We start from the raw sequence: 10,198 nt of genomic DNA, 5'->3' as shown, positions 1-10,198 counted from the left end.
TGCCATCTCTCTGCCAGACTGACGGTGGTGGGAGGTTTGGGTTGGGGCCACCACGTTCTTATCACGTCACATCAACACTAGCTCTGCTCAGACCCACCTGCCACAACCCTCATCTTGATTTGAAGATCAATATCTAGATTGCAAGGCCTAGAAAGGCTTACGTTACCTACTTAGCTGTCTGTTTGCCTTTGGGTTAGCGAGGTTCCATTTTCAGTCAAGTAGAACATGATCAACAATACAGATTGTTTAAAATGGCCAACTTTCTGCACTTCAAAGCATTTGGGGGGGAAATAAAATCACTATCCCTGATGAGGTAGAGAAAATTGTCAGGAACGTTTGACTCAAATGAAGACCATGGATCAACACTCTTCCAGGTTAAGTCAAAAAGTATGTAAAAGCCACTCTGAACCAATGCAGCTTTCTCTGATGCATTTGCAAAGCTTTCTCAGTGAATCTCATTGTGAGATAAAATTTTTTATTTTATTTAACAAACAAATCTGTGCCAGATATGTTCTAAGTCATATACATATATTAATTCAAGAGTCCACATAATAAAACTGAAAAGTAGGTACTTTTGTAGGAAACACAGGCAAAGAACTACCCAAATTCACCAGCAGGTGGGTGGTGTTGCCAGCATCCAAGCTCAGGCTGCACTCTGCTATATCTAAAATGAAAAGAAAAACAGCTCCAAAAATGTCCCTGTTTCTTAAACAAATTGCAGAGAACCATACTTCAATATTCTTAATTACTTCCCCCAACCCTATTCCAACATTCCTTACACACATAACTCTGCCCTCAGGACTAACAATCACCAAATTCACTCTTTTGGCTCGGGAAAATATTCTGTAACCTATTAATAAATGTGTCTCCTTTTTAGATTAAATTATTACTCATAGTACACAGATCAAAATGGCCCTATTTGATCTTTGGCAAAAGATCAAATAGGGCCCACTTATCTGTTAAGATGTTGGAGTGAAAAGATTATCTCTGACAGATGAAAACAATTAGATGTAAGTATAGGCTGTAATAAATTACTCCATGAGAAAGTAGACACCTTTTTTATTCCAAGACCTCTGACTAGTATCAAGAGTAGATTAAATGCATTCCTTTAGGGGAAATATATGCTATCAGAAAGTTCTGCAGAGTCTGATGAATTGATATTCATTGGAATGAAAGTGGAGAAGATCCTCTATGTTAAGAATGTTTCTCCTAAGTTATTAGTATCCATTTATCATACCATCTAGCATATCTGAAGCCCTGGATTATACATTTTACCACCCTTTGCTACTTTTATTTACTCCCTTTTCATGTGCATTCTCCTGTCGCTGCTTACCCAGCCTGGATCCCACTGTTCAGCAAATAAATGACCATTGTATTAAAAACTCCTACTCTCTGTATCCCTGTCCTTCTGCTATATACTCCCAGCAAATGCCACACCCTGTCCTAGCTCTGCAGCTTGACAACTTAGTTCTTTTGTCTCAATTCCTAACCATCCTAAGCTGCAGATTCAGGACACAGCCAGTTCATGTTCTCCAGCCCCTGTGGACCTGAGTGCTCTTCTCAGTTCATTTACTTGTTCTTGGTTATCTACTGTCATGGGCAGAAAAATGGCCCCAAAGTTGCCCCTGTCCTAATCCCCAAAACCTGGAATATGCTACATTGCATGGCAAAAACTAAAAAAAAAAAAACTTTGCAGATGTGATTAAGTTAAGGAACTAGAGATGGGGGAGATTATCCTGGATTATTTGATGAGCCAGTGTAATCACAAGTATCCTCATAAGAGGAAAACAGGAGGGTCAGAGTCAGAGAAGGAGAAGTGATGATGGAAGCAGGTCAGAGAAAGAGAGAGAGGTATTAGAAGATGTGATACTACTAGTTTTGAAGCTGGAGGATGTGGCACTGAGCCAAGGAATGTAGGCCTCCTTTAGAATCTGGAAAAGTCTAGAAAACATCCTCCCCTAGAGTCCACAAGGAACACAGCCCTGCTGACACCTTGATTTTAGCCCAGTACACCCTATTTGAACTTCTCATCTCCAGGAACTTAAAAGAATAAATTTGTGTTGTTAAAGCCACTAAGTTTATTGAAATTTGTTAGAGCAGCAGTAGGAAATAGCACAATTATTCTTCCCATACCTCTAGAAAATACCCAAAACATCACCTCTCTCTTCACCAGTCAGTTCTAGATCCTCATTTCTCAACAGACCACCCCACCTACGATTTCACAAGGAAATATAGTAAGTCAGATATTCCTTCATCAGTTAGTCACAGATCCCTTCCCCCATCCCCACACAGACACACAAACACATTACATTCTTTCTTTACCCTGCCTTTTGTAAAGAACCATAAGTTGGTTTCATTGATCTTTCTGTATAGTTTGTCTATTTTCAATTTTATCAATTCTGCTTTTATATTTACTAGTGCTTTCCTTCTGCTTGCCTTGGGATTAGTTTACCTGTTTTTCTAATTTCTTACATTTCTTAAAGTGGAAATATAGGTTATTGGCTCGAGACCTTTCTTCTTGCTTAATATAAGCACTTAATGCTATTAATTTCCCTCTAAGCACTGCTTTAGCTGCATCCCACAAATCTTGATATGCTGTGTTTTCATTCCCATTAAGTTCAAAATATTTTCCAATACCCTTTGTGACTTCCTTTTTGACTCATGGTTATTTAAATGCTTCTGGTTTAATTTGAAAATATTTGAGGTTTTCCCAGATACTTTCTATTAATATCTAGTTTAATTCCATTATGACCTGAGAAACCCTCCCTTTTCATACCTATATTTTTCTCTCTGTCAATATATGTGTTCATGCCCCACCCATTCTTAAAAAGAGACCGATCCTTTGATCTTACTTTGTCATACCTATTATTCTCTAACTCCCTTTCACACTTGCTATCTCCCCACCTTCCCTCCCATTCACATCTGAACCATCTAAGTGCCTTTTGATATCTTCCTGCTTTCCTAAGCCTGGGGCTGTAGACTCTCATTGGTTTCATAAGCTTCTCTAGCCTTCTAAGAATCGTTCTTTTTGTTTAAAATAGCCAGCATTCATTTCATTTGCTTCTAATCAGGAATCCTTACTAGTGTTGCTTAAAAGTACCAGAAATGTATCCCTCGGCCACAGCATGTCATAAATCCTCTCCCAGTTTCAGCATCTCTTCACTATGGCAACCACATCTTGTGAAATATAGCAGCAGATATAGAGGCACAGTGAACAGCAGCCAAGTGAGGAGAGCATTTCAAGAAGGAGGAGGTAATGAACTAGGGCACATTCTTTTGAGAGGTCACGTAAGGTGAAGGCTAAAAATGACCATTTGGTTTGGCAATGTGGAGGTCAACAGTGGGGTGGCCACATAATTCATCACACAAACCGAGGCCTTTTTGAGAGTGAAAGGAGTCACAATTAATTAATTGGCTATAAGCCAACACCGTAACAGGCAAACTGAGACATATGGTCTTCTTTTTCCAAGCATAGTGCCTTGAAAGCGTGGTTTTGGTGGAGCAGTAGGTTGAAAACACAACTGGTGTGTGTGGAGAAGAGAATGGGAAGTGAGGAAGGAGACAGCTCTTTTGAAGAGGAAGAGAATAAAGAGCAGCTGAAAACTGGGGTGGGTAAGAGGAGGAGGAATGTGGGGTATGATTTTTATTTTCTTTCTCTTTGTTTTAAGATGAGACATATTATACCGTGTTTTCATTTTGATAAGAATTATCCAATAGACAGGGAGAAATGGGATAATAACAGGAAGGAATTTCTTGAGAAGTGAAAGGGAAGAGATGCAGTGGATGAGAGGGGCTGGCTGCAGACAGGAATGGAGACACTCCATCCACTTGAACAAAAGAGGTGTCTGCTGTGGGTTGAATTGTGTCCCCACAAAAGATATGTCGTAGTCCTAACCTCCAGTGTCTGTGAATGTGACCTTATTTGAAAATAGGACCTTTGAAGATGTAATTATTAAAACGAGGTCATACTCCATTGGAATTAGGATTAGGTGGGCCGTAATCCAATCTGGTTAATGTCCATGTGATGACAGAGGCAGAGATTCGAGTGATGAATCTGCAAGCCAGAACACCAAGGACTTCTGGCAACGCCAGAAGGGAAGAGAAAGGCATGGAATAGAGTCTCTCCTAGAGCCTTCAGGGAGAGTATGGTCCTTCTGACACTTTGATTTCTGAACTGTGAAAGGATACATTCCTGTTGTTTAAAAGTACCCAGTTTGCAGTACTTTGTTACAGCTGCCCCAGGAAAGTAACAAAGCATTAGAGCAGGGTTCTGATCCATGGGGGCTGGGAAACAATAATGAGAAGATGAGGTTGCTTCCTTGTGATGAAGTAAGAAGGAAATGCTACACCTCCTATGTGTCAGCTAGGGGAAAGGTGAAGGTGAAATACCCTAGGACAGAGAAGAGAGACGATTAGCACCCTGGTTAAGAGATAATGAAAGACAATGACAAAGGATAACAAGAGTGCCTCGTGTGGGCAAAGAAGAAGGTTATAGGCAAACTGTCCTCCCTCCCCAGGTAAGCAAGCAGCTCAGAAAAACACTCATAAGTGATTGTGCCTACAATCACCCTCAGTACTGACCACCTGCTTCCCCATGAAACTCTTCCCTCCTTGATTCCTTAAAGCTTCACTCTCCTTTTTCTCTCCTCCCTTCTGACCATCACATCTTTGTCTCTGTCTCAGGGCTCTTCTCCCCCCAACCTAGCCCCAACCAGCATTGCCCTTACACTCTGCTTTGGCCCCTGTTGTGCTCACTGCTTACTGGTCAACAGCAAGGGCACTGATGGTCCCACAGAGAGAAGCTCTCTGAGGGGGCCCAAGTTGAATGCACAAGGCTGTGGTCTCTCCTTCCCTCCCCAAAAGGGCACCTCCACATTCTACCTCTGCTTCCATGAGGTTCAGTCAAGTGAAGACTCAGAACACTTCCTCCCAGGCACCTTTTCTGCGTCAACTTCTTGAGGAGGTTCTGCAGCAAAACAAGTGGAAAATTCGAGAAAATAAGACAGATCCTAGAGCACGATGTAGTGAAAGAAAGTCCGAGGTGACAAATAAAGAGAAACAGGTGAAGCTTGGAGGCGGAGTCTAAGGCTTCTGGGAGCCAATGGCAGCATTGTGGACCAGTGACAGCGCCAAAGGTGAGCCAGGGATGCTGCATGGGCTGGGGGGTCCTGGGGGGAGGGTGGGAGCTGAGGTGTGAATCTCAGTAAGGATGAAAACTTCCTAGTGAAGGCAAGTCTGAGAGACCAAGCACTGGGAGACCAGGTAAAGATGTCTGGCGGGGAGGATCCATGACCAGAAGGCTGCACCCTTGACTGGGATTTTAATCCCTCAAGCACTTGTTTTGGGGGCAGATGAGACCCACTCAAAGGTGGAACCCAGCTGTGGCTCTCCACAGCCATTGGGGGGCTGCTCACCCACACTCAGCTCTGTGCACAAGCCCTGGGGAGCTTTTACGACACTTGTAGACACCAGTGAGGTGTCACCCATGGGGGTGTTGGCAAATTTCCCGAGGTCCCATTGTTCTCTGGTAACCCAGCCAAGCCTCTATCAGCAGGAGGACAGAGCTGGGCTCCCCGCAGGCTCACCTCCTTCCGGGAGCCTGAATCACTCCATTAATGACAAAATGGTTCAGGGCTCAGAACCGCCTGGTTTGAATTTCACCAGCTCTGTAATCTTTAGCTCCCACTCCGCCGCACCACCCACCTCCCATCTCTGCTGCTGCTCTGACATTAACATCTGTTCTCACACTCACCTGTTGGTTTTCTTAGATCCCCCTCCTTCTCTGCAGGATTCGCTTTGCGATCCTGTTAGAGCTGCACCCCAGTGATCTCTGAGCAGTTGACCGGCCCTGTGACACAGCCAGCACTCAGCAGGAGAAAGTTCCCAGAACCCTTGCGCCAGCTACAAACTGGTACTTGCCACCTGCTGTACAAGCATTACATCACAGGCTGCTGCAACCACCGACTTTCAACACCCCCTGAAAGGAGCTCAGGGTGGAGACCAGCAATGAGGCACTCTGAACTGGCAGAACAGGTCTTCAGATAGATATTTTCAGGAGGAGATTTTATGAGCCCAGTTCTTGCATCTCCTTGTATCTAGAAAAGCACTAAAATCCTTCATGGTGACGTCTGCTCCTTGTGACTAGCAGAAATCTTCACGAGACTAGTAGCAACCTTCTGCAAAAATGTGCGCTCGAGGGCTTCCCTGGTGGCGCAGTGGTTGAGAGTCCGCCTGCCGATGCAGGGGACGCGGGTTCGTGCCCCGGGCCGGGAGGATCCCACACGCCACGGAGCGGCTGGGCCCGGGAGCCATGGCCGCTGAGCCTGCGCGTCCGGAGCCTGTGCTCCGCAACGGGAGAGGCCACAACAGTGAGAGGCCCGCGTACCGCAAAAAAAAATAATATATATATGTGTGTGTGTGTGTGTGTGTGTGTGTGTGTGTGCTCGATTATGTGTACTCCCCCTCCAGCAAAATCACATATGTGCTGACCTTCCTCCCCCCTCAAACAGTCCTCAGTTTGCCCCAAATAAAACTTAACTCACAACTCTCATGTTGTGCATTTTTTCTTCAGTCGACACTTGCTTCGTTCACAGCAGACTCCCTGGGCCACTTCATCTTAGCTCCTGCTTTGTTTTGTAAAATATGCAAGAGGATGTTTTGTAAACAATTATAAAATAGACTGGATTTCCTTCTTTATTTTCCTCTCCTTCCCTCCCTCCCCCTTGCTCCCTCTTCTTGCCTCCCAGCTCCCATCTCCAACGCCTTTCTCAGTGAGCACCCTCACACTTACACACGATCCCTCACACCTGCACACACCCCTTACACCTGTACACACACCTTCATACCTGCACAGACACCCTCACACCTGCACACACACACCCCACACATGCACACACCCCATCAACCTGTACACACACCCTCATACCTGCACATACCCCCTCACACCTGTACACACCCCTCACACCTGCACACACACCTTCACACCTGCACACACACCCACACCTGCAGGCACACTCATTCTTGAGCCTGGGGTTCCGTGCTGGGAAGACAAAGACGATTCCAGGCACTCACCATCCCGTGAGGCAGAGGGAACCTCCCCAGGGCCTCACTGGACTGTTTGGTGACCAGATACTCTTCAAGCTCAGCACCCCCAGGACCAGGAACGTGGTTTTAAACTCACGACACACCTCCCATCACTTTGAGGGTGATGCTGCGTTTTGGAGTATTTCATCCCCCCAAAATCCAGCAAATGGTCACTTCCAGGGCTTCCCTGAGCAGTAACCCCTGTAAAGCACAGGCCCACAACATCCCTCACTGCGCTTGGGTACCACATCTGCCTCCCCGGGGCACCCCACAGGGGAGAAAGGCCAACGGAGCAGGGCTGGCCCTGCAGAGCCCTGCATCCCTGTGTGTGTCACACGTCCACACTCACACCCAGAGCAGCAGTGAGGGCCCCATAACTGAGCTGCAGCAGCTAATGAGGCATTTTATAAGCAAAGGGATCCATTGGAAAGCTGACTTGACCGTGGAAGAGAGATATAACAAAATAATTAGGTTTGACAAAAATGCCCGTGAGCAAGAGAGAATGGGACAGGGCTGACAACTTGAATCAGTTACTTAAAAACGCAGAAGCTGGGGCTTGGGAGCCTCAGGACTCTCCCCCTGTCTGGCTCCACTGGCTCTGAGACCACCTTGGGAACAGGACACGTATTACAAGATTTAAAACACCTCTAAGATGTGAGCCTGATGGAACTGGGTCATCTCTGCCACAGAAGTCCCAGGACAGACTGACCACTGTCCCACACCTGGTCCTGGGGCCAGGGCACAGCCCCTGCCTTGGGGAAGGGTCTAGCATGCAGATCTCAAAGCAGCCAGGGACAATGTGGTCCACAGTGTGGATGCAACCTGATTGGGGAGCCCGTCAGATCTGGGTGTGGCACCAAAGACGGGGTTCAGGGGTACAAAAGAGCGTGGTTAAGAGCTGACACAAAAAGACAGGAACCAGGGAGACCAGGGCAAGTGGGAATGGGGTGTGTGTACAGGTGCGAGGGAGTGTGGGCAGGTGGGAGGGTGTGGGTACAGGTGGGAGGGGTGTGTGGTTATAAGGGTGGATCACGGAGAAGGGGGTTGTAGGTGGGAGCTGGGAGGCAAGAAGAGGGAGGATGGGGGAGGCAAGGAAGGAAAGGGAAAAAAGAAGGAAATCCAGGCTATTTCATAAATGTTTACAAAACATCCTCTTGCACATTTTACAAGAATAAATCCTCTTCGTAACATTTCAGTGTGTTCAGGATGCACTGCCTGGTGAGCCTTCGGGCTCCCAAGCCCACCACGTTATTCCCTCATCCGGCCCGGGGCTGGGTTTCAATTAACTCCAGGTAAAGCTTAACATCACCTCCAGCGCTGGCCTTCAGGGGTGAAGATTAAATTAAGAAACAGGACAGGGTTTCGCTGGTGGTGCAGTGGTTGAGAGTCTGCCTGCCGATGCAGGGGACACGGGTTCGTGCCCCGGTCCGGGAAGATCCCACATGCCGCGGAGCGGCTGGGCCCGTGAGCCATGGTCGCTGAGCCTGTGCATCCGGAGCCTGTGCTCCGCAGCGGGAGAGACCACAACTGTGAGAGGCCCGCGTACCGCAAAAAAAAAAAAAGAAAGAAAAAAAAAAGAAACAGGACATAAAGTTGGACTCTAATAAGTAGGAAGGACCCACCTGAGATTTTAAATGCTAATTGCACATGCAGGCAACCTGCAGCGGGAGGAACAGAGCTTCCGTTTCCTGTGAAGCATCTCTCCTTCAGATCCTTCTGTGTATCCACGTGATCGTCCATAAGAAAGCTGAGGGTAAATTATAGAAAAGATCATCCTAGGGATGTCGTAATCCCACAGGAGCTGGGCCATGGAGGAACCTACTTTTTGTTTTTCTTTTTTAACTGCTTATTTATTTATTTATTTATTTTTGTCTGTGTTGGGTCTTCGTTTCTGCACGAGGGCTTTCTCTAGTTGCGGCGAACGGGGGCCACTCTTCATCGCGGTACGCAGGCCTCTCACTGTTGTGGCCTCTCGCGCTGCGGAGCACAGGCTCCGGACGCACAAGCTCAGTTGTTGTGGCTCACGAGCCCAGTTGCTTCGCGGCATGTGGGATCCTCCCAGACTGGGGCTCAAACCCATGTCCCCGGCATCGGCAGGCGGACTCTCAACCACTGCGCCACCAGGGAAGCCCCGGAGGAACCTACTTTTGAAAGAAGGTCAGAAAAGCCGGGGAGAATTTCCTTCTCCTTCCCCGGCTGCGAGTCCGGACCCCACATGGGGCGGTGACTCGGGAGATGCCTGGCAACATCTCTCCTCCCTACGAAGGCTCACCCTCTTTTCCAAGACGCCTGGAGAAAGAAGTTTGTTTGTGACTTTCAGATGTTCTCGGTTAATAAGAGTGAGAAGTGTCCCCCTTCTGATCGCCTGACTTGCCCATTGGGACCAGCCAGTTGACAACATAACCTGAACTCCAGGACCTCACTGGCAGGCAGCCAAAAATCAACCAAACCGACAGCAAAGTGAAGCTCGCAAAGGCCCCCCACTCCTCCCGAGAGCCTGACTCCGGATCCCAGCCCCTCCTCCAAACTTCCCTCCCCCACTTCTGGGAGCCCCAGGCTCTGTGCTCGGTGTGCTGCTTTCCATCCCAGGGGTCCTCCGCAGGCATCTGGCCACGGGGATGCCGCATGTGAACACTGACCCCAGTGACGACCCCAACCCCAGGGCACCAAGGCCACCCGAGGAGTCCTTCTGATAGGAATCACGTGTCCTCAAAGACGGGGAGGGTGTCCTGGGGGCCCCTCAGCAGCACTGCTTTGCCTCCACAACTCAGGCCCCTGGGGAGCAATGCCTTCAACATCATCCCTTGTGGCTCAAATGTGGCCCGTGGGGCTGAGCTGGGGAAGAGAAGGGACCCCACATTCCCCTCCTGCCCTGTCCCCACCTGAGCCCTCACTCAGCCCCTCCCCTCTCCTTCCCCCTTAGAGAGCAACCCAGAAAAAAACAGCTGCCTGGGATATACCTGGTTAAGCTGTGTCCACATGCCTGGTCCACGAAGCAAAAAGAGCCTTTGTTAGAAGTCGGGCGGGGAGAGCAGGGGACCAAGTCAGAAGACCCCTGCGCATCTCCCACAACAGTAACCACTGGGCAGCCCTGTGACCTTGGGCTCAGAGAAGT

At 48.0% G+C, this 10,198-nt stretch overlaps 1 long non-coding RNA gene across 2 annotated transcripts; it reads right to left on the bottom strand.

Moving 5' to 3' along the window:
- Positions 1–458: 458 nt before the first annotated feature.
- LOC113626280 (uncharacterized) lies at positions 459–5,867 on the bottom strand. 2 transcript variants are annotated; one of them, XR_003435112.1, is made up of 4 exons: positions 5,753–5,867; positions 4,882–4,966; positions 2,134–2,211; positions 459–664 (listed from the first exon to the last, which is right to left on the bottom strand). It is a non-coding gene; the product is annotated as an uncharacterized LOC113626280 (long non-coding RNA). The 2 variants fall into 2 exon arrangements; XR_003435110.1 differs by lacking the exon at positions 2,134–2,211.
- Positions 5,868–10,198: the final 4,331 nt, after the last annotated feature.

The sequence above is a fragment of the Aethalodelphis obliquidens genome, unplaced genomic scaffold (genome assembly GCF_003676395.1).
Source record: "Aethalodelphis obliquidens isolate GAN/ISIS:26980383/991018 unplaced genomic scaffold, ASM367639v1 scaffold2, whole genome shotgun sequence".
Lineage (NCBI taxonomy): Eukaryota > Metazoa > Chordata > Mammalia > Artiodactyla > Delphinidae > Aethalodelphis > Aethalodelphis obliquidens.
Note: the sequence above shows the minus strand (reverse complement) of the source record. Positions and strands in the feature narration are given on the sequence as shown.